Below are 27,288 nucleotides of genomic sequence, written 5' to 3' on the forward strand. Positions count from 1 at the left end.
ACTAGCCAGGCATGGTGGTGGGTGCCTGTAGTCCCAGCTACTCAGGAGGCTGAGGCAGGAGAATCACTTGAACCGGGGAGGTGGAGGTTGCAGTGAGCCGAGATCACACCACTGCACTCCAGCCTGTGCAACAGAGTGAGACTCCACGCTCCATGTCAAAAAAAAAAGAAAAGAAAAAAAAATATGAGACAGGATTGGCATTTAGTCAGTTTTACCCTGGAGAGAGGAGACCTTGAATTGTTTTAAAAAGTTCAGGATGCCATCCTTTCTGTGCACAACCTGGTACGTAGCGCAATATGAACCGCTGGAGAACAGGCTGGAGGAGCATTCATGATGAGTTAAGGCTCAGATGATCCCCAGTGTAAGAACAGATGCGTGAAAACACGTAGCAGAGCACGGGCCGAGTATCCCTTCCCCAAAACGCTTGGAACCAGAAGTGTTTTTGATTTGGGATTTCTTTCAGATTTCAGAATATTTGCATAACACTTACTGGTTTAGCATCCCTGATCTGAAAATCCAAAATCTGAAAGGCTCCATTAGAAACTTCCTCGGAGCATCACGTCAGCATTGAAAAAGTTTCCAATTTTGGAGCATGATGGAGCTCAGATTTGCGGATCAGGAGATGTTCAACTGGGCTTCAGACCATGGGCTCTGGAACCGGAAGCCTGGTTCTTGAGCACGGCTTCACTGCTACCGTGTCGCAGTTCGATCTTAGACAAGCTGATCCGCCTTTCGGTGCCTTTGCTTTCTGTTTGTAAAAATGTGGTGGGGTGCCGGTGGGGACGGCGGCTGATTGCACCTGGCTCACGCGATATCATGAGAAGTGGGTAACACGATGCTTGCAAAGGTCATAAAATTGCACCTGGCCTCAGTCCCATCCTACCTGTGCCCTGGCCAGTGGGAAAGAGGAAGGGAAAAGGAAGCTTACGCTTATTCTGGATAAATCCAGGTCAGTCACTCAGCCTCCCTCGAGGAGTGGGAGGCGTAGAAGTGGCACCTTAATACATTTTTTTTTTTAGATGGAATCTCACTCTGTCACTCAGGCTGCAGTGCAGTAGTGTAATCTCGGCTCACCACAACCTCCACCCCCCTGGTTCAAGTGATTCTCCTGCCTCAGCCTTCTGAGTAGCTGGGACTACAGGCACCTGCCACTGTGCCCAGCTAAGTTTTGTACTTTTAGTAGAAATGGGGTTTCACCATCTTGGCCAGGCTGGTCTTGAACTCCTGACCTTGTGATTCACCCACCTCAGCCTCCCAAAGTGTTGGGATTACAGGCGTGAACACTTTTTTTCCTTCTCAATATTCTGACAAGGAGGCAGGCTCTCTGTAATGGCTCAATTCACGTTCATGATAACCCCCTAATCATATCTTCAGAGCTGAATTCTTCTTGTTTGTGTCTGTTATTTTTATAGTAGTTACAGTAGTTCAGTGAAGTCTTTGCTAGTAAATGTCACCCTAAACTTAAAAATCACAACATCATTCTGCTTCTCTGAAACAATAGCTCCAGCTTCTCAGCCTCTGAAGCACTAGGATTTCAACATTAACGCAAGCGCTTAGAGGAAAAACTGCCACTGCATTTAGAAGCAGAGATCTCTTTCCAAAGCTCTTTAAATGTACAACGCTGAGAGCCCCAGAATCAGTTTAAATCAATGCAGAATGTGCAGAGAAGTCGACCACACTAAGCACCTGTCTACCCTCAGAGGGGTAGAGGGTCAGTAACACACTAGAAAAGGTCTCACATTCAGAGATAGAGATGGTCAATCATATGGTTATAAGTATCATCTTAATTCTGCAAAGAATTTTACTATGAATAAATTCCTTTGTTACACATCATCCTACAGTATTCGTTTTTTTTTTTTTTTTTTTTGAGAAAGTCTTTTTCTCTCACCCAGGCTGCAGTGCGGTGACGTGATCTGGGCTCATTGCACCCTCCGCCTCCCAGTTCAAACAATTCTCCTGCCTCAGCCTCCCAAGAAGCTGGGATTATAGGCACGCACCACCACACTTGGCTAATTGTTTTGTATTTTTTAGTAGAGACAGGGTTTCACCATGTTAGCTAGGCTGGTTTCAAACTCCTGACCTCAAGTGATCCGCCTGCCTCAGCCTCCCAAAGTGTTGGGATTACAGGCGTAAGCCACCACGCCTGGCCAATCCTACAGTATTCTTAGAACACTCCCATGTTATGGCGCTGGAATTATTTACTCCCAGGAACCATGTGTGACCAAACCAGAATTGCATTCCGGGCTACCTGTTCTCACTGTAGGGCCTTAGTGTGCAGAAGTGTTGAGGAGACAAACGCAGCTGGGAGCAGCGGCCTTCTTTATTCAAGATCTGATCGGTGCTTCCACTTGAACCAAATGCTTAGAATATCTGCTCTTCTGAATACTTTGGTTTGAGCCCAACTATCTCTATTTGAGATTTACAGAAAATGAAGTCAGTGGATGGCACAGAAGCCAGCTTGTAAGCAGTGGTAACATCTGGGATATTTAACCAGCGTGTAAGCAGTGGTAACATCTGGGATATTTAACCAGCGTGTAAGCAGTGGTAACATCTGGGATATTTAACCAGCGTGTAAGCAGTGGTAAGATCTGGGATATTTAACCAGCGTGTAAGCAGTGGTAACATCTGGGATATTTAACCAGCATGTAAGCAGTGGTAACATCTGGGATATTTAACAACTGGCTAAGTGGGTGCTCCCCACAAGGTGTGTCTCTGCATATGAGAAAGATCACATCTGCCTGAGATGGCAGAAAGAGTCATAAATTATATTTGGGGGTCTCTGGCCAAGGCACACCATTATACACGAACATCACACCTTTTAGTGATTCCAACAGAGTTTAATTCTTTATGGTTGCTTTCTCCCATCCTGTTCCCTCTTCCAACGTCGAAGCACTTGAAATCCTAGATGATTTCAAGAGCCCTGGAAACTGGAGCTATTATTTCAAAGAAGCAGAATGATGTTATGATTTTCAAGTTTAGCGTGACATTAACTCGCAAAGATTTCACCCACCTACAACAACCACTGCAGAAATGACAGACAGGAGCTTTGGAAGACCTAGTGACCGAGACCAGCCCGTGGCGATGCCACTGGCTGGCAGTTAGGGCTCACTCTGTGGGAAAAGCTCAATGTGAAATCCAGAAGCTACTCTCTCAGTGGAGGGAGCTCATTCTAGGAATGCTAAGTGCAAACTTAATATCCAAACAGGAGAAAGCAAAGCACATGTCCCACATCATGCGCTGGGCCACAAACAGACTCTAGTGGAGGCCACTGGCTTATTTTTAAGATAGTTTTCTTTTTCAATTTTTAAGTTAACTTTAAAAAATCCATTTTATTTTTATTTTATTTTATTTATTTATTTATTTAGAGATGGCGTATCGCTCTTGTTACCCAGGCTGGAGTGCAATGGCACGATCTCGGCTCACCGCAGCCTCAGCCACCTGGTTCAAGCAATTCTCCTGCCTCAACCTTCTGAGTAGCTGGGACTACAGGCGTGCACCACCATGCCCAGCTAATTTTTTTGTATTTTTGGTAGAGACGGGGTTTCACCATGTTGACCAGGATGGTCTCAATCTCTTGACCTCGTAATCCACCCGCCTCGGCCTCCCAAAGTGCTGGGATTATAGGCTTGGGCCACCGCGCCCGGTCCCATTTTATTTTTACTTAATGTTTTTCAGAATTATTTATTCCCATAAATACAGCAGATAAAAGACCCATGCACATGATTCTTTGAGTGCCTTAGGGCTAAGGTAAGCCCATTTTCAGCACCTATGCTGGCCATAGGTAGAAAGCCCGTATAATTTCCGTCCTTTTTTCTCTTCCTCTCATCATTGTTCTCTCTCCTTCCTTGGAAAGCACATACGTGAGGTCTGTTCCATTGAAAAGTGTATTCCTCCATTCCCTCCTCTCAGCGGGAAGTATCCCCTGAGTGAATCCAAGCCACCCTTTTCTGACCATCCTGGTCCTCTGGGAGGCTCACTCTGAAGTAGGGAGTGTTGAGTGTGAAGCAGAGGAATGTAATTCTCATGCCACCATCCACACGTGGTAAGTAAGCCACTCTACGCAAATGCCACGCTGAATGCACGCAGGCAATTTTCTCAGAGATGAACCACGACTTTCTGTCACATCCTCAACATCATCCACAGCCCCAGCAGTGGCCGACGAGGCTAAACATCCACCAGCAGAGTGAATTCTATGAGGCCTGAGGGTGTTTCTTTAGGCCCCGCTCAGTGGCAAATTTATTTTTGTTGCCATAGACATATCATGAACTTTCAGAATTATGAGATTTCATATTAAAATTCAACTTTCTTAATTCCCCGGCACCAGCCGGGATCCGTGGGCTCCTCTGGTGAAGACCACTGAGTACTGCTGTGTGTAGGCACTGTCCTGGGGGCCAGGATTGCAGCCATGAGCCACGCAGACAGTGCTCCGGCCTTCGTGGGGCCCTCAGCCAGGCTGGTCATCCTCAGCCTGATGTCCTTCTAGCTCCATTAGCATCAGACTCTGAGAACCACTACAGCTCCAGAAGTCCCCTGTCAACTCTGCCACTGCAAATGCAAACATCGAACCCAGGTCCCCAGACCAGACTCTGGGTTTGAGGTTTGCATGCACACAGCTTTAGGACTTGGGCTTTCTCATGGTAAAATGGAAATCATAAAATGTACCTCTGGGGGATTTATAAGGATTAAGATACCCTGAGGATCACCGAGCGCACAGTAGATGCTAAATCAATATTATTGCTTGACTGCAATCACCATCGTTCCCTCACTTCCCACATTTGTCAACGAGCACAGTATGCACGAAGCCAAGTAACTTTTAGAAACCACAGGGTCTGTTTAGATTTACAGCTTCCTCCATGTGGTGTTCATGTGAGGGCCTTTGAAACGCAGGCCGGAAAGAGCCCCAGCCAGGAAGCAACTCCCACGGGTCTCCAACCACCAGCCTCTACCACTGTAAGAAAATCAATTTGTGTTGTTTAAGTCACTTGGTCCATTGTATTTTTCCCTCAGCAACCTGAGCTGTCTTACACAACATCTTATATGAAACGTATGTTGGCGAAAGGGGCCACCTGGCTCTTTCTTGTGGTATTTAAGCCCACTCTTTAAACCAAGTGCCACCATCGGGATCAGATACAAACAATTTTATCACTCAAAATAGCAGTTTATGATTGGTGCACATTTTTTTCCCTAAATTTTAACCAGCCCTCTTCTCTTTCTTTATAAATCAGAATTCCTCAGAAATAGTTGATCAAGGTGATTGCAAAATATGACTACTCATTGACTCCAATCACCGTTTCCTCACTTCCCAAATTTGTCAAAAACACTGTACACACTAAGCCAAGTAACTTTTAGAAACCACGGAGTCTGTTTAGATTTACAGCTTTCCTTATGTGATGTGACCACTTAAGAAATTGACAGTGCATCAAATGCATGCATGGTGCCAAACCCAGCATGTGCACTTCTCAGCTGGGCACCCTCTGTCCCCAGGCCTGGGCTGCGTCTACCACTCCCTCATCCTCTGAGGTTCATGCTGCCCTGCCTCCTCCAGGTGGAGGGCTGGACGTCCACCCAGCTTCCCTGGCTCCCCTGTCACAGGAGGGGCAGCAGCCCTGGGGCCCACGCCCAGCCTGTCTAGACCTGCAGAAGTCCTAGTCCCCGTGGCTAAATCTAGGCTCCGACGAGACCCTGTACTGTGCATATGGACTTGAGCCCAGTAGCAATACAAATGCACAAGGGAGGTAACACCTCGTGGTGAGAATGGGGCCTGGTTTTGTCACAGGGAAAAAACATACAGAAAAGAGACCTGTAATTAACCAGCTTCCCGAAAGGAGCGAAGGTGAATTTTCATGGGTGTTATGCGTGATGCTGTGTTTCTTCTTGCACTCAGAGGCATGGAATGCTCTTTATCCAACTGGATGCTTTCTTGTTGCCGTAAGAAATAAATAGAGAGCTGCCCGGCGCGGTGGCTCACGCCTGTAACCCCAGCACTTTGGGAGGCCGAGGCAGGTGGATCACCTGAGGTCACCCGAGTTCAAGACCAGCCTGCCCAACATGGTGAACCCCATCTCTACTCAAAATACAAAAATGATCTGGGCAGGGTGGCAGGCTCTTGTAATCTCAGGAAGCTGAGGCAGGAGAATCACTTGACACCATGAGGTAGAGGTTGCAGTGAGCTGAGAATGCGTCAGTGCGCTCTGCCTGGGTGACAGTGAGACTCCATCTCAAAAAAAAAAATAAGAAAGAAAAGAAAGGAAAGGAAATATAAAGGGAACCTGAAGAGAAGCGGTGACGGCCTCAGCTCCAGGGCATCTGAACGTGATGGGGGAACTGCAGAATGACGAGAGGCCGTGAGGCCACCAGGCTCCCCACTGCTGCAGTGAGAGGGTCTGTGCAGGACACCGGGGGCTGTGAAAAGCTTTGCCCCAAATCAGGTGAAATTCAACCAAGAAAATGCCACTCCCCCTCCTTATTTGAATTGTGATGCCCCTGCCAAAATGTGAACCACGCTACTCTGAAATTCCTTCATTTATTCTCGTGTAGACACTGAATTTATAGATATTAACATTTTGGCTTCTGACAGTGGATCGAAGTCAGGAAGGAGGAAGGAGGAGAGACTCAAGCCAATGAAGCAGAAGATAGGAAGGAGGGAAGGAAAACAAGGTTTTCTTTGAAAGGGGCTTCCCACGTCACCACTGATATTAGAGCACCCTGAGTTCTAGCAGCAGCTTAGGCAGACAAGCTTTGCGACCTTGAGGATGTCCTACCTCCTGTCCGAGCCTCTGTCTGCCCTCAGCTAATGGAAGCATTGCACTTAGATGGGCTCTAAAATTCTGTCACTTAATATACAGAAAGGACGAAGTTTTATTTGCCTGAATTAAATGGAAAGTAGAAAAAATATTTAATTCTCTTTCCCCAAACCTCAGTCCTATGCATTTCAAGAAGGACCACTTTCCTCCAGAGAAATAAGTTACAAACCATTGCAGAGGTGTCTGGCAAAACAGGAGACAATCCTTGATTTCACATCTGCTTCCTCCCAAAATTCCATCAGCAGGACAAAGCAGAACAGAGCCGAGAGAGGTAGGAGCCGACAGGGCAAAGAGAGGGCGTGGGGACCACACCAGTGGCTCATAACACTTGGGGGAAGATAGATGCTAATGAAGCAGGGGCAACTGGGTTTCTGGAGCAAAACACAGCAGCTAGTCCTGCAGGGAAGGAGGCTGCTGCAGGGCAGAGGAGGGGACCTTTGAAGGCCCAGCCACAAAGCCATCAGAGGACAGGGCAGGTTGGACCTCGCAGGACTCTGAAAACAGATGAGACAGTTAAACCTCCGCACTCAATCATCCAAGGCCCTCGGACGACGCCCCCACCCAGGCATCCTGGCCCATTCACTCGGGGCACAGGGGACGTACAAACTTGAATATGAGGGAAATCAGGGCACTGATGTGGCACGATCTCTGAATTCAGCAACACCTGGGGATGCAAAGCGGTGGCAAAGAGTAAGAATGTCACTGACAGGGAGTATTTCCGCTTTCTCTTTCACTTGCCCTTTCTGGCATCGGACTCTCCTGAAAGGCAGCCCAGGCGAGCTCTGCAATTCTCAGTTTAACCTACTATTTCCTGTGATCTCATGAACACCCCTAGAATCAGTTCCAAATCTTAGATGAGAAGCTTTGTGATGGCAGGGATTTTGTCTTTTATATATTTACATCTTCAAGTGCATATTGCTTAGTTGCTTGTACAGAATTGTAAGAAATATAAAGAATAAGCCAATGACCCTCTGATTTCCCCTCAACCTGTTTTTCAAAGGAAATAATCACGATTTTTCAGCAGAAGAGCTATAGAGATATAGCTGTAGATATAAATACAGATCATCAAACTGAAAGCAGAAGAGTCACCATGGATGTCTCAAGTATTCAAAAAGACTTTGGCACACAACCTATTTAAGCAAAGGATGACTAAGCTTATCTCAGGGAGGGAGACATGTGAATTACAGGATGGGTTGACTGACTCATGCAGTGAACAAGCATTTGGAGCATAAACTTCGTGCCAGACACTGAGCCAGGCTCTGATGAGTTGCCAGGAACAAGACACTGGTCGCTGCTCTTGTGGAGCCAGGATTCTCTCTGGGGAGTTGGTAAATGACATAAATGACAGGGAGCCAAGATCGGCGGGGGGGCCTAGGAGAAGAGCTTCCCAGTTAGATGGAGGAGCCCTGGGCAAAAGGGAGTCTGGCATGTGTGGGTAACAGAGGAGAGCAATGAGGCAGGGATGCCACACGTGATGGGGGAGCCATGGGAGACACCAGAGATGAACAGCAGCGCATGGACTGACTAACACCGAGGATTCGGGGTTTTGTCCTAAATATGGTTGCAAATCACAGAGGGCTTTCATCAAGAATCAAATAGTTTTCAGGGGAAACAGGTGGTTTTTGGTTATACGGATAAGATCTTTAGTGGTGATTTCTGAGAGGCTGGTGCACATGTCACCCAAGCAGTGTACACTGCACCCAATGTGCAGTCTTTTATCCCTCCCCCCTCCCACCCTTCCCCGAGTCCCCAAAATCCAATATATCATCCTTATGGCTTTCCAGCCTCACAGCTTAGCTCCTACTTGTATGTGAGAACAAACAATATTTCGTCTTCCATTCCCAAGTTACTTCACTTAGAATAATGGTCTCCAGCTCCATCCACGTTTCTACCCAGAGGAAAAGAAGCCACTGTATGAAAAAGATACTTGCATACCCACGTTTATAGCAGCAAATTTGCAATTGCAAAAATATGGAACCAACCTGAATGACCATCAACCAAAGAGTGGATAAATAAAATGTGGTATATGCAATACATACCATGGAATACCATTCTGCCATAAATGAAGGAATCGACAGTGTTGAGTTTTATACTTTGAAAGATTTTGATTGCCAATCAGAGAAGACTGCAGAGGGCATGGATTGAAGAAACGAGACCACTTAGAAGTCTCTGACACGTATGAGGCAAGAATATGACGGATAAGGTCCAAGTCCAGACGGGCCCAAAGGCAGCAGACGGCAGTCGGGGATTGGACGCCCTGAGACGAAACAGGAGGTTGCCTACATTTCCACCCTTTCGCCACCACATAGGGAGCCACACATTCTTTCATCCAAGAAAATTGCTTTTTTTTTTTTTTTTTTTTAAGACGGGGTTTCACCATGTTGGTCAGACTGGTCTTGAACTCCCGACCTCAGGTGATCCTCCCGCCTTGGCCTCCAAAGTGTTTGGATTACAGGAGTGAGCCACCGTGCCCAGCCTTGAAAATTGCTCTTTAACCTTCCTAAATCTAAGAAACAATTTAGTCTACCATAGGGTTGTCTGTCAGGATACCACTTGTACCTAAATGCATAAATTAGCACACAGATTTTTTTTTGCACTAGTTATGGTCATGAAGCAGGAAATTTCCCTGATCCCTTCATGGGAGGAAAATGGAGTGCACAGGTGTTAGCACTAGCTGGGTGCTTCGGCGCCGGCAGGGACGGACTCCGTTCACTGGGCCTGCTGTGCTCCACCCTTTGCAGGAGGGTGAGCACCGATGAGCAGATGCAGGAGCCGGGGTGAGCGCTTTCTGGTGCCAGCAGGAGCAAAACTCTGTGTGGCCCCGTGGCAGCATCTGGGGGGTGCGCATGACCCCTGAAGCCCCAGGAAGAGCGTTACAGTCAATGCTCTTTCAGCTTTGCCATCTGTGGATGGCTTAAGTGTTAACAGCTCAGTGAAGGATCAGTGTGACAGCCTTTTGCACCTGCACCCAAATTCTTGTCTGGCGTCTAGGAGGAATGAGGTCACATGAACAAATTGGAGATGTAAGTGTGGGGGGATTTTATTGCCGATGAAAGTGGCTCTCAGTGGGAAGGGGAGCTGAAAAGGGTATGGAGTGGGAACATAATCCTCCCCTGGAGTCCAGTTGTCCCCTGTTGGACTCCTCTCCAAAGCAACACCATCAAGCTGCCCCCCCTGAAGTCCAGCTGCCTCTCTCCAGCATCCAGTGCTTCTCCTCTTCTCTTCTCCCTCTGCCTGCAGAGAGCCTGAGGTGTTTATGGGCACAGGATGGGGGGCAGGACAGGCCATGGGTAGTTTTGGAAAAGGCAGCATCTGAGCAGGAAAACAGGGATGTAAAGTTCTCACTTTGGGCCACAGTATCAGGCTTTTTGGCTCGAGGGTGGGGCCCTCTTGCAAAGAATTTCCCTGCCTCCTGTCCCTATCAGTTATAATTCTGTTTTCCCTTCAAATAAACATCTTGTATTCTCCATAGCAAGCACAGTGTCTAAACCAGAAAGATATTTAATAGTAACAGATGTTGGCTGAAGTGCCTTTTAACAACTCTACAAATATTCAGGCTATCTGCATCTATAAATTGCTGCCTTTGTTTTCAATGGAAAGAATTTGAAAGCTGGCAATTGTCAAAGAGTCAAAAATACTTAGACCTTTAATATTTCATTTCTGGTATCTATATTCTAGTGACATATCTTTACTTCATTCTCCACTGGAGGTGTTGTAAGTTTAATGTAAATTGCATACATTTCTTTAATTTCAATAGCTTGCATAATGCTGCCCAGCAAGGCACAATCGAATTAGGAGCATGTGGTCAGAGGCAGGGCAGACAAGAGGGCAAAATCAGCAGGTCCTATCTCATTAGAATCACAAAAGCACACATTTTTATGTGAGTTGTGTCAGGAAGCATGGCCTGAAAATATATTGATCAAAAATAAAAAAGTGGGAATAAAACTGTGGAAATATACCTGCAACCTGACAACAAAAGACAAATTGACCTCTAACAATTCTGTGGCATGTTAATAGATCCCTATAAAATATAGCATATCAAATTACATAATGTTTCATCTTTTTAAGTTAAATATTGGTTTTAGAGCAAAACAGTGGAGACTCATACAGCTATTCATTCTGACTCACTGTCAAGCCGCAGAGGTGGTGAAAAAAATTTAAATGACTTAAAAAGCTGTCATTGCCTTGAACTCTGACCACTTTAAAATATGCAAGAAACATATTTTAAGGTAGATTCGCTTCCCCTCCAGTCACAAACATCCTATTGCTTGGAAAAAAGACACTGAATGAACCTCCATAGTCACCAATCCGTGCCTCTCCACACTCGTCCAAGAACCGAGGTTACGATTTTTCAAAATCCAATTACTAAATGGATCTCTCCATTTCAGCCCAGCTTTGAGTTTGTTAGCTACTGATGCCTTGAATCTTGGCTGCAAAAAATCAATTGGAAAAGCAAATAGTCTAACAGCCAGCAGCAGACTCAGACAATCCACAGATCTATTTTCCAGAAGGCTGTTTAACACACACACCCCTGTGTCTCCTAAACAGTAGGGCAAAGACCAAAAGAAGTCATGGAGCCTCCTCGGTGGCTGCTGTCCCTGACAGAGGAAAAGGAAGTTGTCTTTTATTTCTCAAGGTGATGTTGTGAGGGGGCAAAGCTTTGGGGAAAAGTGGATTGACTCCTCAGGGGACCATTCACATTCCAAAGCAAATGTTTGACTTGCTCTGAGTAGAAAGCAAGAGAGATGATGACTGATTCCGGGAGGGACCCAGCATCCCAATGTCAGCGATGCTCTTGCCCGGCCAGCCTTTCCTAGCATGCTTAGGTCACTCTGCTGCTTTCCTTCTTACTGCGCTGGAGATAGTAGGCATAGCGGTTTAAAGTCCCCGCTCTGGAGTTCATGTCAAACCCCAGCGATGCCTCTCACCATTTATATCATCCTGAATAGGCTATTTCATCTCTACGGGACCTAACTCCCTCACCTGTAAAATGGGATAAATGTGCATGCACAGGCTTACTGTTGGAATGAGACAGAAAGTATTAAATACGCGTGTGAGAGGAACTCAATAAATGTTAGCTATGTTTGCAATCGTTGGATGTTTATTCCATGTATTGTCTCATTCATCATCTAGTACATATTTACCAAAAACCTGTGAGGCACCAGGTGCTGTGCTGAGCATGGGAAACGAACTAGACCCAGAGCCTCGACAATGGGGCGTTTACGGCCAGGCACTAAATACATCAATCCACCAGGAAACGCATAAATAATATCTCTGAGATGTGCTGAGGAAGAAAAATGTGGTTCTTTCTTTGAGAGTTTTATTAAAAGACTCTAACTTAGATGGGAAAGAGGTTCTTTAAGAAGTAAGTTGGCCAGGCACGGTGGCTCATGCCTGTAATCCCATAGCTTTGGGAGACTGAGGCAGGCAGATCACGAGGTCATGAGATCCAGACCATCCTGGTCAATATGGTGAAACCCTGTCTCTACTAAAAATACAAAAATTATCTGGGTGTAGTGGCTCGTGGCTGTAACCCCAGCTACTCAGGAGGCTGAGGCAGGAGAATCACTTAAACCCAGGAGGTGGAGGTTGCAGTGAGCTGACATCACGCCACTGTACTGCAGCCTGGTGACAGAGTGAGACTTCGTCTCAAAAAAAAAAAAAAAAAAAAGAAAAAAAAGAAGTTTAAGATGAAGACCAAAAATTGAACAGACAATATCAAAGGGAAGAGCTGAGGAGAGCTTACATATGGCATTTTTTTCTGACTATAACTTATTGAATTTCCACTCAGATGGTATGGAAAACACAGAAAACAAAGAAGAAAATTAATACCACCCATAATCCTACCACCAGGAGGGCAACTGGTATTCATTCTACCAAATATTTCTTTCTGGACAATATATTTTAGATGGAATTATATGCACATAAATATATGATGATGATTATATATATATGTGTGTGCATTAAACACATCATTTTAAAATTAATATATTTTATTCTTTTTTTTATTTTTAAGAGATAGAGACAGGGGCTCACACCATGTTGCCCAGGTTGCTTTCAAACTCCCAGGCTCAAGTGATCTCCCATCAAAGCCTCCAGAGTGCCAGGATTACAGGTGTGAGCCACCATGCCCAGCTTCATCTTATAATACTTTGAACAATTCCCCATGCCCTTAAGAATTCTCTAATAATACAGAGAATAGATTTGAAGTTAGATCTTAGCATATCTTCCTGTTTTTTTCACATAAGATAAATTCTTTAGCTGGAGTTGGGACATGAAAGGCTAGGAATTTTTATGATTATTTTTTGAGACAGGGTCTCGCTCTGTCGCCCAGTCTGGAGTGCAGTGGCGTGATCACAGCTCATTGCAGCCTTGACCTCCCAGGCTCAAGCCATCTTCCCACCACCTCAACCTCACAAGTAGCTGGAAGGACTACAGGCATGTGCCACCATACCCACCTAATTTTTGTATTTTTTGTAGAGATGAGGTTTCGCCATGTTGCCCAGGCTAGTGTTGAACACCTGAGCTCCAGTGATCCACCCACCCTGGCCCTCCCAACGTGTTGGGATGACAGGCATGGGCCACCATGCCTAGCCAGAACAGGAATATTTAAGAATCTCTAATGAGCATTGCCAAACTGCCTTTCAAAATGTTTGCACCATTTTCCAGTTTCCACTTATCTGAAATTTAGGAGTCCCCTTTTCACTCTTCTCCAAAACAGATTCCTTAAAACTCTGTCGATTTGGTGAAAACGTCACCTAGCTGACCCACATGATGTACTGCTGGTGTTCTAAAGATGTTGCAGATCTGAAGCTTACTTTTCAATTTTGTCTACGGTGTTTTAAACACATAGGAACTTAATTTTTGTGAGTATTAAGAGCTACCAAGATGTTTAAAAGGTGTTATACACACGCAAATACATATGTACACAAACACATACGTACACAAATACATACACACACAAATACATACACACACAAATACATACATACACAAATACATACACACATATTAGATTTTCTAACTTATTGGGAGCCTTATTCTTGAGTTTATACTGCAGTATTTTTTCAAGTGTTTGTGTGTGTATGTATTTGTGTATATATGTATATATAAAAGTACATATATATATATATTTACATATATATATATATATTTGAGATGGAGTCTGGCTCTGTTGCCCAGGCTGGAGTGCAATGGTGCCATCTCAGCTCACAGCAACCTCCACCTCCCAGGTTCAAGCGATTCTCCTGCCTCAGCCTCTGGAGCAGCTGGGATCACAGGCATGCACAACCAAGCCCAGCTAATTTTTTGTTGTTGTATTTTAGTAGAGGCAGGCTTTCACCATGTTAGCCAGGCTGGTCTCAAACTCCTGACCTCAGGTGATCAGACCACCTCGGCCCCACAGAGTGCTGGGATTGCAGGCGGGAGCCCCCGTGCCCAGCCCTAAGGGCATTTTATTTTTCTTAGAGTGCAGGCATATAACATTCTTCTTCTTTTAAATATTTGCCTGGTTATACTTATTCATTTATATTTCTAGATAAACTTTAGGATCATTTTGTCAAGTTAACTTTAAAGAAAACCCTTCCATTTTGATTAACAAAGTAACATAATAAATTCCAGAAAATCATATTGTATAATATTGAGCCCTCCATAATTTGTGTTATTTTTGTCAATTATGTTTTATAGATTTTAGTATTATTGGTCAGTTCCTTCACTTTTGTGTATTTTATTACATTATTTCTGGATCATTTATATTTTTATTATTTGCGAATGAGATCTTTTTCCCACATTATTTGCAAAATTATTACCGTTCATGGGAAAATGATGACTGTGGCTCTGCTGCAGGTGTCTGATTTTGTTTTAATCCTCTATAAAGAGAATCATATCACTGCTAAGTAACAGTTTCCTCCTGTGTAAACAGAAAAGCAGACACACACATATATGCATTTCTGGGAGAAATTTAAGTCACATTAAAAGCGTGCCGCACGAGCAGGCAGGCGGAGGGAAGGCGGCTCTCAGCTTCCCTTTGGCACCAGTCTACACAGGTTTGTTTGAATGTTCTAACTGCACATGTAATAGTTGTTAATGCCAAGGAGGTTGACTATTCCGCAGTGCTCTTCTTTACGCTAAAGACCACCTTACGTTACCCACATTATTAGCCACTTAACGTCGTCCTCCATTTCAATTACAGTTCCTTTCTTCCCTTCTTCTTGCGTCACTGCATTGGCTATAGTGAAGTTTCGTGGTTGGCACCAATGCCGTGTGACGCTGGCTCACCGGAGACCCCCCACCCACCACCCAGGGAAGCACTGGGCCTGGCTGTGGCTGCAGGCAGCATTTCCGAAGCAAAAGCTGCATCTTTGCACCTGGGTGGGAACGACAAGGTCAGACCGTTTCTACTGGATCCCCTAAAGTCAGTCATCTGCAGACACTGATAAATATTAAAAATTTTAATTTTGTGAAATGAAATTAACCACTCAAGCTCACCAGGGACTCTTACAAACCAGCATCTCATGGCGCTGAGGCTGCTGGCTTCACCTCCAAACGTCCCGCCAGATCCTGGTGCCAACGACGGGCTTCCTGCGTTTTGTTGTTGCTTCTATTTTGCCATAACATATAACGCTGGCTGCTGGCTTGAGACAGACACTGCGTGTGACGTCGGGAAAGTGTCAGTCCACTCCTGTCTTACTGTTTTTATTTATTTAAATCAAAAACGTATGTTGGGTGTTATCAAAATTATAGTCGCGCTACACCTAGAGGCCTCCTTTAATAACACACTTCTCAAGGTGGCATCATTCTTACGTGTTTGATGTTTGCAAAACCATCTGGTGTCATTAGTGTGTTCTATTATCCAACCCGGCCTGTTGTTATTTTATTGGAAGCTTTATTGATGAGTTTAATTGTTTTTATGGATGAGATTTTTCTTTATGATTTTTCTTACTATCATTTTTTGATTTCCGTGCCTGGATTATGCTGGCTTCCTAAAATTCATTGTAATATTTTTTTCTTTTTTTCCATGTTCCATTTCTATTACTTTCTAATTACATCAAATGGAAATAAATATCCCTTTAAAAATTAAGGAGGGCCAGGTGCGGTGGCTCACACCTGCAATGCCAGCACTCTGGGAGCCTGAGGAGTGGGGACTGCCGGAGCACAGGAATTTGAGACCAGCTTGGGCAACACACCCAGACCTGTCTCTAAATAAATAAATAAATAAAACTTAATGAAAATGAAAAGTAAAGGAAAACATCATATAAAACTGTCTGGACTCAGTCTTTTTTAAGGGGGACAATGAATGTAACAATATTTTGATTAAGTTTTAATCTTTCCCACCCACTCATTTGTTCCAATTTTTGTTTTTATTTTTTAAAAAAGGTAGCCTATGATAACATTTACTGCCTCTGTGATTTTCATTTCTATAAATACTTTTCTAATCAAATCCAGCTCTTTTTTTAGCTTACGTATTTTTAAACTTTTATTTTAGGTTCAGGGAAATTCATGCCACACAGGTTTGTTGTACAGATTAATTTGTTCATGGAATACTACGCAGCCATAAAAAAGAATGAGTTCATGTCCTTTGCAGGGACAGGGATGAAGCTGAAAACCATCATTCTCAGCAAACTAACACAGGAACAGAAAACCAAACACTACATGTTCACATGTTCTCACTCATAAGTGGGAATTTGTTGTTCAATTTATTGTTCAATTCCCACTTATGAGTGAGAACATGTGGTGTTTGGTTTACTGGACACAGGGAAGGGACCATCACACACTGAAGCCGGGGGTGGGGTGGGGGGACGCTAGAGGTGGGATCGCATTAGGAGAAATACCTAATGTAGATGACAGGTTGATGGATGCAGCAAACCACCGGGGCACATGTATACCTATGTAACAAACCTGCACATTCTGCGCATGTATCCCAGAACGTCAAGTGTCCTAAATAAATAAGTACAGCTCTTTTAACCGTGCCTTCATCCTATTCCACGGCCTCGTCTCAATGACCGCCTCTTGCTTTACAACGCCTCTCTCAAATGCTACCCAGGCATCTTTCAACACCAACTAGTCTTCTACAGCGACACTTTCCTTCCAAACTGTGCCTCCCTCAACACTATACTCTTCATCTTTCATGTGACCAAATCACTTAATATTTCAAGGCTCTGTTTCTCTTTCTTCAAAGGTGAGCAGAATTTCTACCCAGGGCAGGCATCACGGGAGATGGTAGTGGGTTCTGAGGACACCGTCTTGCTGCTCCCCTCTTTACTTTCAGGGTCTTCCACTTGCGTCTCTCCCTGGAGGGCTATCCGATGCTGAATGTTCTCCATTACCTGTTTTGTGTGGATTCACTGCCCTTTGGAATAATTTCCCTGGCTCCATCATATAGCAGCTTTTCCTTGAAGTGTGGAGTTTTAGTTCTCAACAATATGCATACACCATGCTATGTTCAGATTCCCAGCACGAAGCACCCAGAGCACGCGGTTTGCAGGGACCCGCTGAGCTCAGCCTTCCCACAGAGGCCTCTGCGTGCGTCCACCTGCAGGACGCTTCACTGCACAGCTGATTCAGACCCAGGGTGGTGCTCAGGGGGGACCTCTGTGTTGGGAGGAGGTGAGACAAGAGCCTTAGCAGGTTCTGAAAGTCCCTGCTGTGGGGTACACGAGAGACCCTAGGTGCGCTGGATGCACTTGTTACACGTGGCTCTGAGTTATGGAAATCCAGTCTCCCTCCGTGTTGTTCCGCCACCCGGGTGGAAGCCACTGTGCCTGGGGCTTCATCAAAACTCTGCCAACAGACATGTCCCTGGATAGGAACACAGCAGGTATACTGAATTCTCTGGAGGCCTAGACTGCTGAGGATATCCAGGGAACACTTAGTGTGTACATGAAGCTGCAGATAGGCGATTTCGAAGATGCCAGCGGATCAATGTATCCTTGATATAGTTTGGATGCTGTTCCCTCTAAATCTCATGCTGAATTGTAATCCCAGTGTTGGAGAGGACTGGGCCATGGAGGCGGGTTTCTCATGAAAGGTTAGCACAACCCTCTTGGGGCCTTCCTCAAAATGCTGAATGATTTCTTGAGTGATCTGGTTGTGTAAAAGTCTCTCTCGATCACACTCTTGCCCTGCGATGTACTGGCTTCCCATTCGCCTCCTGCCATGACGGGACCTCCCTGAGACCCCATCAGAAGCTGGGCAGGTGCCAGCACCATGCTTCCCATACAGCCTGCAGAACATGAGCCAGCTAAACCTCTTTTCCTCATCAATGATCCAGTCTCAGGTTCTTCTTTACAGCAGTGCAAGAACGGCCTTTAAAGAAATCCTTTAGAGAAAAACAGTGAGATATTTTTCAAGGTCTTTCTCAATAGTTTGGCAAAACGTGGAAAGGGTTAAACAGATGTGTGTTTATAAATATTCTGGAAGAGCCAAATAGGTTAACTGCCTTTGAATTCCATAAAATAATCAGAAGAGCTAGGCTAATGTAGTGGAAACGCATTATACATTTCTTTAGTTTGTATTAATTTAACTATATGAAATCAGCTAAAATTAAAGCAAAAAAATTAGTAAGTTAAATGGTGCAGGATTGTTGTCCTGTATCACACGCTAATCTAATGGGCACATGCACTGCGCCCACTAGGAGATGAAAGATAAGGACCCACTTCGAGCTTCGTGGGTCTTCCTGCCCATGTTCCGTACCTGGGCGAGCATCCTTGGGAGGCAATGAATGGGCAGAAGAGGGACAGGGTGGAGAGAGACGAGAGAGAAGGAAGGCAGGGCTCTGGCTTCCCGAGGGCTCACTCCAGAATTCTGAGTTTCTGGCTCGAGCAGAAATTACAAGTTGACGACCTGAAGACCAAATCCAATCTATCAACTGTTTATTTTTTTTATTATTATTATTATTTTTGGTCTGCACAAGATTGCAAACATTTTTGCAATTAGTCACAAACTCTTAAGGACTGGAAGAAGTTCACATAAAACTACGGATGCCTAACTTCTTTTGGATAGAGAAAGTTTTGGCAAGATCGGGCTCACATGCTGAGGTCAGCCGTCACCTGGAGCTGCAGATTTCCCTGGTCTCGGCCCAGCACGGGGCCCACAGTGAGGCACAGATGGTGTTTTGCGCCAGCTGCCATGGGTGACCCAGCTGGCCCGTCGTCTCTCACACTGTGCATTTCACTCATTCTCACGATCTTCCCGGTCCTTGTGAGTACCTATGTTTTCCATCCCTGCTGTAGAGGAGTCTAGAGGCTTGGTACTGAGGAAAAGCAGGGAAACTGGCAGGACCCCGTCAAAGAGCAGAGGGGGACCCTCCACCCACCTCGAACGGGGGTTGAGGCCAGAAGGGACTGGTACTTGTCCTCCGAAGTCTTGTGCCTTCGACAGCTCTGCAGCCTGGGAGCTCAGACTGCCCTCTTCTTAGGACGCTCTCCCTAGGAGTCTGTCATTTTTCTGCCAAAACTCATCCCATCCGGCGATGGTGGCACAAAAATACTTGGGTCACAGGATGTACTGCCTCAGGCATGTGTGTACAATCATTATATGAGCTTTAGAGCTGAAAATGTCCTTGATCATCAAATCCTAAAAAAGTCTTCTAGGTGACCTAGCATCCAACCCCAGCACACCTCCCCTGCCAGACCTCAATTTTTCCTAACAAGAGAGCCCCTTATCATGTAATGTAATCTGTGGCTGGGTAGGAATTTCCCTAGAAAGGACATGGATTTAAGTACGGGATAAATCTTGCCATAATCTTTCTGAGTTTTTAAAGGGAAAGAGGGAATGTATAGAGAACAGTATATTCAGAACCAAAACTTCAAGTCCTGAGCTCCTAGCTTAAGGGGGTGGAGGCAGAGTGTCAAAAGGATGAAGGAAATAAAGGGTTAAAGCAGCAAAGGAAAAAACTGGGCCATATATTGACCTCATGATATGCCAGGCCCTGGGCTAGACTCAGGTGCTCTTGAGGTGGGATCCCTGGGACCTCCCCACGGAGCTGTGTGGTTATAAATCCAGATATTGACTATGTAATTATGTCTCTATTAATGCTACAAAAAGGGGAGCAGTGGGGGCTGCAGAATCCTGTCCCTTTCTAGAGGCTGGTGGATTCAGTAAACTGAACACCCCTGCCTCTGAGCACCTTTGCTCCCAAACCTCACTGCGGGATCACTAGAACATGCTTTGCCTTGAAACCAGCAGGTTATTTTTTTTGTTTAAAGTAATTACCAGGCCAGTCTCCGTGGTTCACACCTGCGATTCCAGCACTTTGGGAGGCCGAGATGGGCTCATTGCTTGGGCTCAGGAGTTTGAGACCAGCCTGGACAATATAGTGAGACCCCCATCTCTACAAAAAAATTAATTGAAAAAAAAAATTAGCCAGGCCTGGTGACACACACCTGTAGTCCCAGATACTTGGGAGGCTGAGGCAGACGGATCATTTGAGCCGAGACTGCACCACTGCACTTCAGCTTGGGCAACAGAGCAAGACCCTGTCATTCATGAATGAATGAATGAATGGCCAAATGAAAAAAAATGAGAGAATTTTACATGAATGTGCAGATTTTCTGAATTCCCCTGAGCACACAGGACAGGACAACGTGACCATAATGGATGTCCATTAAGTCATGACCATGATTAGCAAGGACCCTGGAGCAGCTACTCCCATAGCCAGGACAGGCCTGTCCCCAGGGAGCTGAGCCCACCCGCATTCTCCCCAGTGCCTCACTCTGGCCTCCATCTGCGCCTGCGTTCTGTTACCTGCCTGGCCATGACAGGTTTGAGTTTGTGACACTGGCCATAAATGTCTCCCCCAGGTGGCAGCCACCAAAGAGGCCACATGGCACTTCAGTCGCCACTAAAGTTCACAGGTGGGCAGACGTCGCCATCCCAATCCCCACCAAGGCCCGAGTCTCCAGACTTCCTTACTAAAATAAAAATAGGACGTTTTTATCAGCTGGCCACATGCTGTGGTTCTTCTCTCCCACAGCGCTCATGTATAAACTGCTGACATTTGGCACTGCTGGTGCTTGATTTAATATTTATATTTTTGCAAAGTTAAGAGAGGATGTGTTGATTGTTAACATCTGTCTTCTGATTCACCTAGTCTTCTACCTGAAAGCAATTCAGGTGTGACAGGCAGGCAGGCCGCAGCAATTCTGATTAGGTTGGGCCAATCTGGATGGAAATAGCCCATTTGGTGGAAGTCCAACTGCAGCTGATAAACAACCTAATAGCCTTTCAGGTCCAGTCACCCTCCATTGTTCCATTATTACTCCTTTTAAAGCAATCTGTGCTATCTGAGACAGCACTCTGGCTTAGTATTCAGCATCACAGGAGAACGTTTACTTAAGGGTGCTGGTGAAGACCGAACAATGAGCTCCAAAGCAGCAGGAAGTCTTGGGAATTTGCATGAGAAAACCATAAGAAATGTAATTATTTTTGCCAGCAAAACTCTGAGTAGGGCTGTCTTCTTATTTAATACCATGTCATCACAAAATATAGAACCCAATTTAGGAAATGGTGATTTAGATTCGAAGCTGAAAGGAACTAGGTGCACTCTGAATATTATTGTTCATGATGAAAGAAATTTAAATTACACAAATATTATGGAGCACAGCTTAATCCGGCACATCAACACCGCTCTCTCTCTCACCGCTTCTAACTGATGAACTCTATCCTTCATTTAAGTCATGAGACAAGAGGAAGTCAATACTCTTAGATCGAGAGTCTAGATGCAGAATACAATTGGGGACTCTGAGTTGTCATAACTCACATATTAAAAGAAAAACACTCTCAGATTGGTTCAGAAAACAAACTCGAAGTGAAACTGGGAGAGAATAAAAATAAAGGTTTTGTACAGGGATATTCGGGAAGCAGGGGTTGCAACGGTAATATGAGAAAAAGTTAAATTCAAGATCAAAGTAACAAGACCAAGAAAGTCAAGTTATGAACATGAAGGATAAAGTGTACAATGAAGATACAGTGAATATCATCTCGTAAGGATGTCCTTGAACAGCATAAAAATACAGAAAGCAACAGCTGATAAGAATAGGAAAAGGAGAAATTGGCCAGAACACAAGGGAAGTTCAGAATATTTTCAAACCTGAAGCCAAGAAAAAGTCCAGATATTTAACAAACTGCTTTCAGCTCTGACAGGTCATGTGAAGGAAGGACGGAATGAACAAAGGCGGGAGGAAGGAAGCCATAGAGATCGTGAATAAAATAAGTAATAAAATGGAATGAACACTATTGTTTTACAAAGAACACAAAGATATTAGATAATATATTTTTCAGATGTCCAAAAACATTTAGAAAAATTGACTGCAAGAAACATCAATCTCTGAAGTAAAACTAGAATAGAATAAATTTTTGGACTGCAATGTGGTAATAAGTTATTTTAAAAGAAGAAGAAAATAACAGCAATATGCTAATCACTTAAAGATTTATGAATGTGGCTGGGTGCAGTGGCTCACGACTATAATCCCAATACTTTGGGAGGCCGAGGCAGGTGGACCTGAGGTCAGGAGTTCAAGACCAGCCTGACCAACGTGATGAAACCTCATCTCTACTAAAAATACAAACATTAGCCAGGCATGGTGGTGCACACCTGTAGTCCCAGCTATTCAGGAGGCTGAGACAAGAGAATCACTTGAACCCGGGAGGCGGAGGTTGCAGTGAGCCAAGATTGTGCCACTGCACTCCAGCCTGGGTGACAGAGGGAGACTCCGTCTCAACAACAAAAAAAACAACAAAAATTTATGAACACTCCAAGCAGACCTTGGGTCTAGTTGGAAATGAAAAGCAAAATGCAGGCTGGGGGTCAATCACTTCGAGGTGAAGGGACATGAAAGCCGGGATGGACGCCCTGGGGTGCCAGCTCTGAGATTCAGTGTGCGAGGGTTTCTGAGAAAACTGTCGGCTGGAAGGTCATCTCCGCCACCTCCTGCGTGAAGAAGTGGGGCAGCTTTGCTCTAAGATTTAGCATCTAAGTGAACATATCATGAATATTATTAAGTCCTTTGTTTCTGTGAATTTTCTGACCTGACTCTAGCTCATTTGTAAAGTGAATTTGAAATTCTGAGGAAAATGGAAGCTGATGTACATGTTTGTTAGTTTGTTTTTAAAAAGAGAGTTCTTTAAAAAGTCTAATAATAAGAATAATAAGCTTCCAGTTAGCCTAATCTAGGAAATATGAGCAGAAAATATACATGATGAAAATTAGCATGAGAGAGGGTAAATAAACACAGATGCTCAGAAAATTTCAGGACTTATCATAAAAATCCTGCGTTAATAAATTTGAAAATCTGGAGAAATGTATTTCTAGGAAACTGTAGAATATAAAAATGCACTCCGGAAAAGATATGACTACAATGGAGAAGTAAATGTCTAATAAATTGTAAAAAGCTATCAAGGAGCCCTCACTTGGAAAAGCATGCATAATTAGGAGAAGGAGGAGAAAGGCGAGCACCGAGCTAGCTGAAGGTAGAAGCAATTTTCCCAGCCGAATCCACCAAAAACCCACGGCAACACATAAACATTACGTTGACAGTGCCGTATTGCTAGCATTTTTTATTAGGAACAAAACAGAATATCTCTAATGTCAGCCCTTAGCATTGGAGGTCTTAGTGAAAACAAGAAACCAAGAAAAAATAAGTGAGCAACATATGAATTTGGAAGATAAAAAACCATTATTTTCAGATAAAATGATTGTCCATATACAGAAAGCCAAACACCGTATGTTCTCACTCATAAGTGGGTGTTGCACAATGAGAACACATGGACACAGGGAGGGGAACATCACACATCGGGGTCTGTCGGGGGGTGGGGGGCTAGGGGAGGATAACATTAGGAGAAATACCTGATGTCGATGGCGGGGAGACGGATGCAGCAAACCACCATGGCACGTGTAGACCTATGTAACAAACCTGCACATTCTGCACATGTGCCCCAGAACTTAAAGAATAATTATAAAAAAATATAAGATACTTCGCTGACAAGTCTGAAATAGTTTTTTTTTTATTTTAAAAATATCTAAAGAAAAATATCACAAAATGTTAACATTTATTCATTTCGGATGGTCAGTAAATGAGTGACAGCTACTCTGTTTTTGGTGGTATGTGTGTGTCACATTCCCAAAAAAAAATGTCATGAGGACTGGAGATGAGGCCCTGGTGGTTCTGCATATAAATTACTCCACTATTTAAGAAACACACACACACACACACACACACACACACACACTTTAACCTCTGCCTTAGCATACAGAAAGAAGAGTAGACCCCAAAATACGAATACAAAGGTGTGCAAAAGAAATAAAATTTTGAGAAATCTAAGTTTCAGCAGTATCTTGACTGAATGGTATTATCGTCGGAATAACAAAACCTTCAAACATTAGTTTCTTTTACAACACGTTAATAGACTGAAAATGAAAAAATGTAATCTTGAGCAATGTCCAAAAAATCCATTTGAGGGAAATCAAAATTATTTCTAACTGAAAATTATGCCCCAAGCAAAATACAAGAAATAGGTATTCATAAAGAGGAAATAAATCCATTGCTATTAGGTACTGACGGTATTGCATGTCTAGAAAATTCAAAATAACAGAAAAGTTATGGCAAATAAAATCAGCAGGGGCATCAACACCACTAAAATAAAATCAAGGTGTTTATCTAAGACCATAACCAGTTATAAGTGCAAGGACAGAAAGATTCTCTTTTAATATTCAACAAAAATGTAATATCAATGAACAGATTTAACAAGAAATTTCTCATATCTTTTTAAGAAAATGTTTAGGCCTCACTGAAGAACATAAAATATTTGGGGGAAATGACCTGAATTTATGTAAAAACGTAAAGTATTATAAAGACATCAATTCTCTCCTAAGGCAATCCGTGTGCCCGACACCTGGTGAGTGCCAGGACGGGTGGAGTGGGCTCTGTCCTGCTTCCCTCCTATCCCGCTCCTGCCTCAGGCCCCTCCCTCCATCCCTCACTACCCAGCACTAAGTCCTGGCTTCCCGTCATCTGGATGCTCCAGGACCACATTCTCAGGGACCTCAAGAAAGGGGACCCTCCAACTCACGGCTCTCAGTTCCTTCACCCCATCTGTATCATTCGGGGTGGGCAGAACTGGGACTCCAAGGAGGCTCCTGCCCAAATCCCAGGGTCTGTGCTTATGAAGAAATGCCACATCTTTGAGTGTGTGATCTTACCTGGCGAGATGGACTTCGCAAATATGAAGAAAGTTACTGATGAGCTGACCTTAAAACAGGGTGATCCTTCAGGTTTGTTCGGAGGACCCAATGCTGTCACATGAGCCAGGAGAGGATGCCAGACAGAGGTGGGGAGTGAGCAGGGCTCGGCGCGCTGGGTTTGAAGATGGAGGGGGCCACAGGAGAAGGAATGTGGGTGGCTTTTAGGAGCAAAAAGCCACCCCAGCTGATGGCCAGCCAGACATACCCATTCGGATGTCACACAAGTTTCTGAAATGTCTCCCTACTCCTGTGCCTTCCACTATTTTCTGTCTCAGCACAGGGCTCCATCACAGCAACCTCAGTCTCCCAACTCCAAGTCATTGGATTCTTCCGCAGCCTGAGGGAGCCTGGAAGCCAGCTCTCCTCCAGAGCTCACAGCTCAGAGCCCACTCACCTGACAAATAGATTTCAACCTGGTGAGGCGCTGAGCAGAGACCCAGCTTCTGCCCTACAGAATCGGAGTGAGCGAGCACCAGCTGTTCCAAGCTGCTAACTTGGTGGTGATTTGTGACAGCCAACAGAAAACCAAGACAGTTATGAAGTGTTCTGCCCTATGGCCTTCACTTCCACAGTTACCTTCTGAGAAGGCTCCATTACACAACCCTACAGCCCAAATGCGCACATTCCCATAGTGTCATCACTGTAAACTCCAATCCCAACCCTCCTCTCTCTCTTATTTCTTTCTTTTCTACCTTTATCAACCTGTGTGTCTCTGACAGTGGTGTTTTCACCGGAGAAGACTGTGCTGTCGCTGACACCATGGGTAACATCATGTTTGAAGCCATTCACTTGCTTAAATGTCAGGGGGGTGATCTTGTTGGCATCTAAAAACCTAACACAATCATTTTCTGGTATCATGAACCTTTAAAAAATTCATTTTCCCTTTAATATACTTCCATTGTTCAACCTTGTTCTTTGGCAAACTTCTCCAAGAATGGTCTCCAGGAGCTGTCTCCGTTTCCTCGTTAGTCTTCAAAACTTTCCAGTCTGGCTCTGTCTCTGCCACATCGTTGAAACCGTTCACCTGTGTCTCCCAATCAAATGGGCAGTGTGTCTTCTCCTGACCACTCAATGGCATTGACACCATTGCTCCTTTCTGTCCTGTTGATACATGCTGTCTCCTGAAATCCACAAACAGCTTTCCTTTCACTCCTCAGATCACTGCTTCCCAATCTCTCTTCCTGGGCCATCCTTTGTGACATCTGACATGGGATCCCCGCTTAATCCCTCCATACTGTCTCCCTAACAGAGTTCTTCCATGCTTTCACTCTTAAAACCATCCACAAGTTGTCACCTCCCAAATGTATGTCCCCAAGCCTGACAATCCTGCTAAACCCCAGATTTGTAAATTCAATGGCTAGTAGACATACCCATTCAGATGTCACACAAGTTTCTGAAATGTCCACCACAAATCTCATGCGTGCCTCCCTACGCCTGTGCCTTCCACCTCTTCCCGTCCTGGCGCAGGGCACCATCACAGCAACATCTGCTCGAAGCAGAAAGAGTTGAGTCATTCTTGATTCCTTCCTTTCTCCACCTTTCTCATTCAATCCATCTGTAAACCTGATTAATTTCACCTGCTAAATATCTCTGGAATGTGTCCAGTTGTGTCTGTATCCACAGTGGCCACCTTAGTCCACGCCAGCGTCATCTGTCGGTGGACCTTTGCTAAATGTCTCACTGGCTTCCTTACACCTCCCAACCTCTGCCCAATGCACACTTCACAACTGTCAGTGAGAACTTGAAACAGACATGAATAAGACCATCCAGTTTCCCTGCTTTTGCCATTCATGGGCTTCCCATTTCACCTTGAATAAAATCTAATGTATTATTCCTGCAAATAAAATAAAAGGCAGGCAGTAATGGATGCCGGTAAGGATGTGAAGAAAGAGAAGCCCGTATGTACTGCTAGTGGGAAGGTAAAGTAGTAAGAACAGCCACAGCGGCAAATCCACACTCCCATGTCTACTGTAGCCTATTTACAACAGGCAAAAGATGGAGTCAACTTAAGGGTCCACCGATGGATGGATGGATATGGAAAATGTGGTATATATAGACATATATATATACCCACAACAGAATATTATTCAGCCATAAGAAAGAATGGAATCCCATCATTTGCAGAAACGTGGATGAACTGGTCACTATGTCAAGTGAAATAAGCCAACCACAGACACAAACACTGCATGTTCTCACTCATCTGTGGGAGCTAAAATAGTGGATCTCATGGAGCTACAGAGTAGATTG

The 27,288-nt window shown here is 44.5% G+C and overlaps 1 protein-coding gene across 1 annotated transcript in view; it reads right to left on the bottom strand.

Moving 5' to 3' along the window:
• TMEM132D (transmembrane protein 132D) overlaps positions 1–27,288 on the bottom strand; it is an 844,637-nt gene that overhangs the window by 732,193 nt on the left and 85,156 nt on the right. The window lies entirely within an intron of this gene.

Source organism: Sapajus apella, unplaced genomic scaffold (assembly GCF_009761245.1).
Source record: "Sapajus apella isolate SASKATOON/1434 unplaced genomic scaffold, GSC_monkey_1.0 scaffold2, whole genome shotgun sequence".
NCBI classification, from domain to species: Eukaryota; Metazoa; Chordata; class Mammalia; order Primates; family Cebidae; genus Sapajus; species Sapajus apella.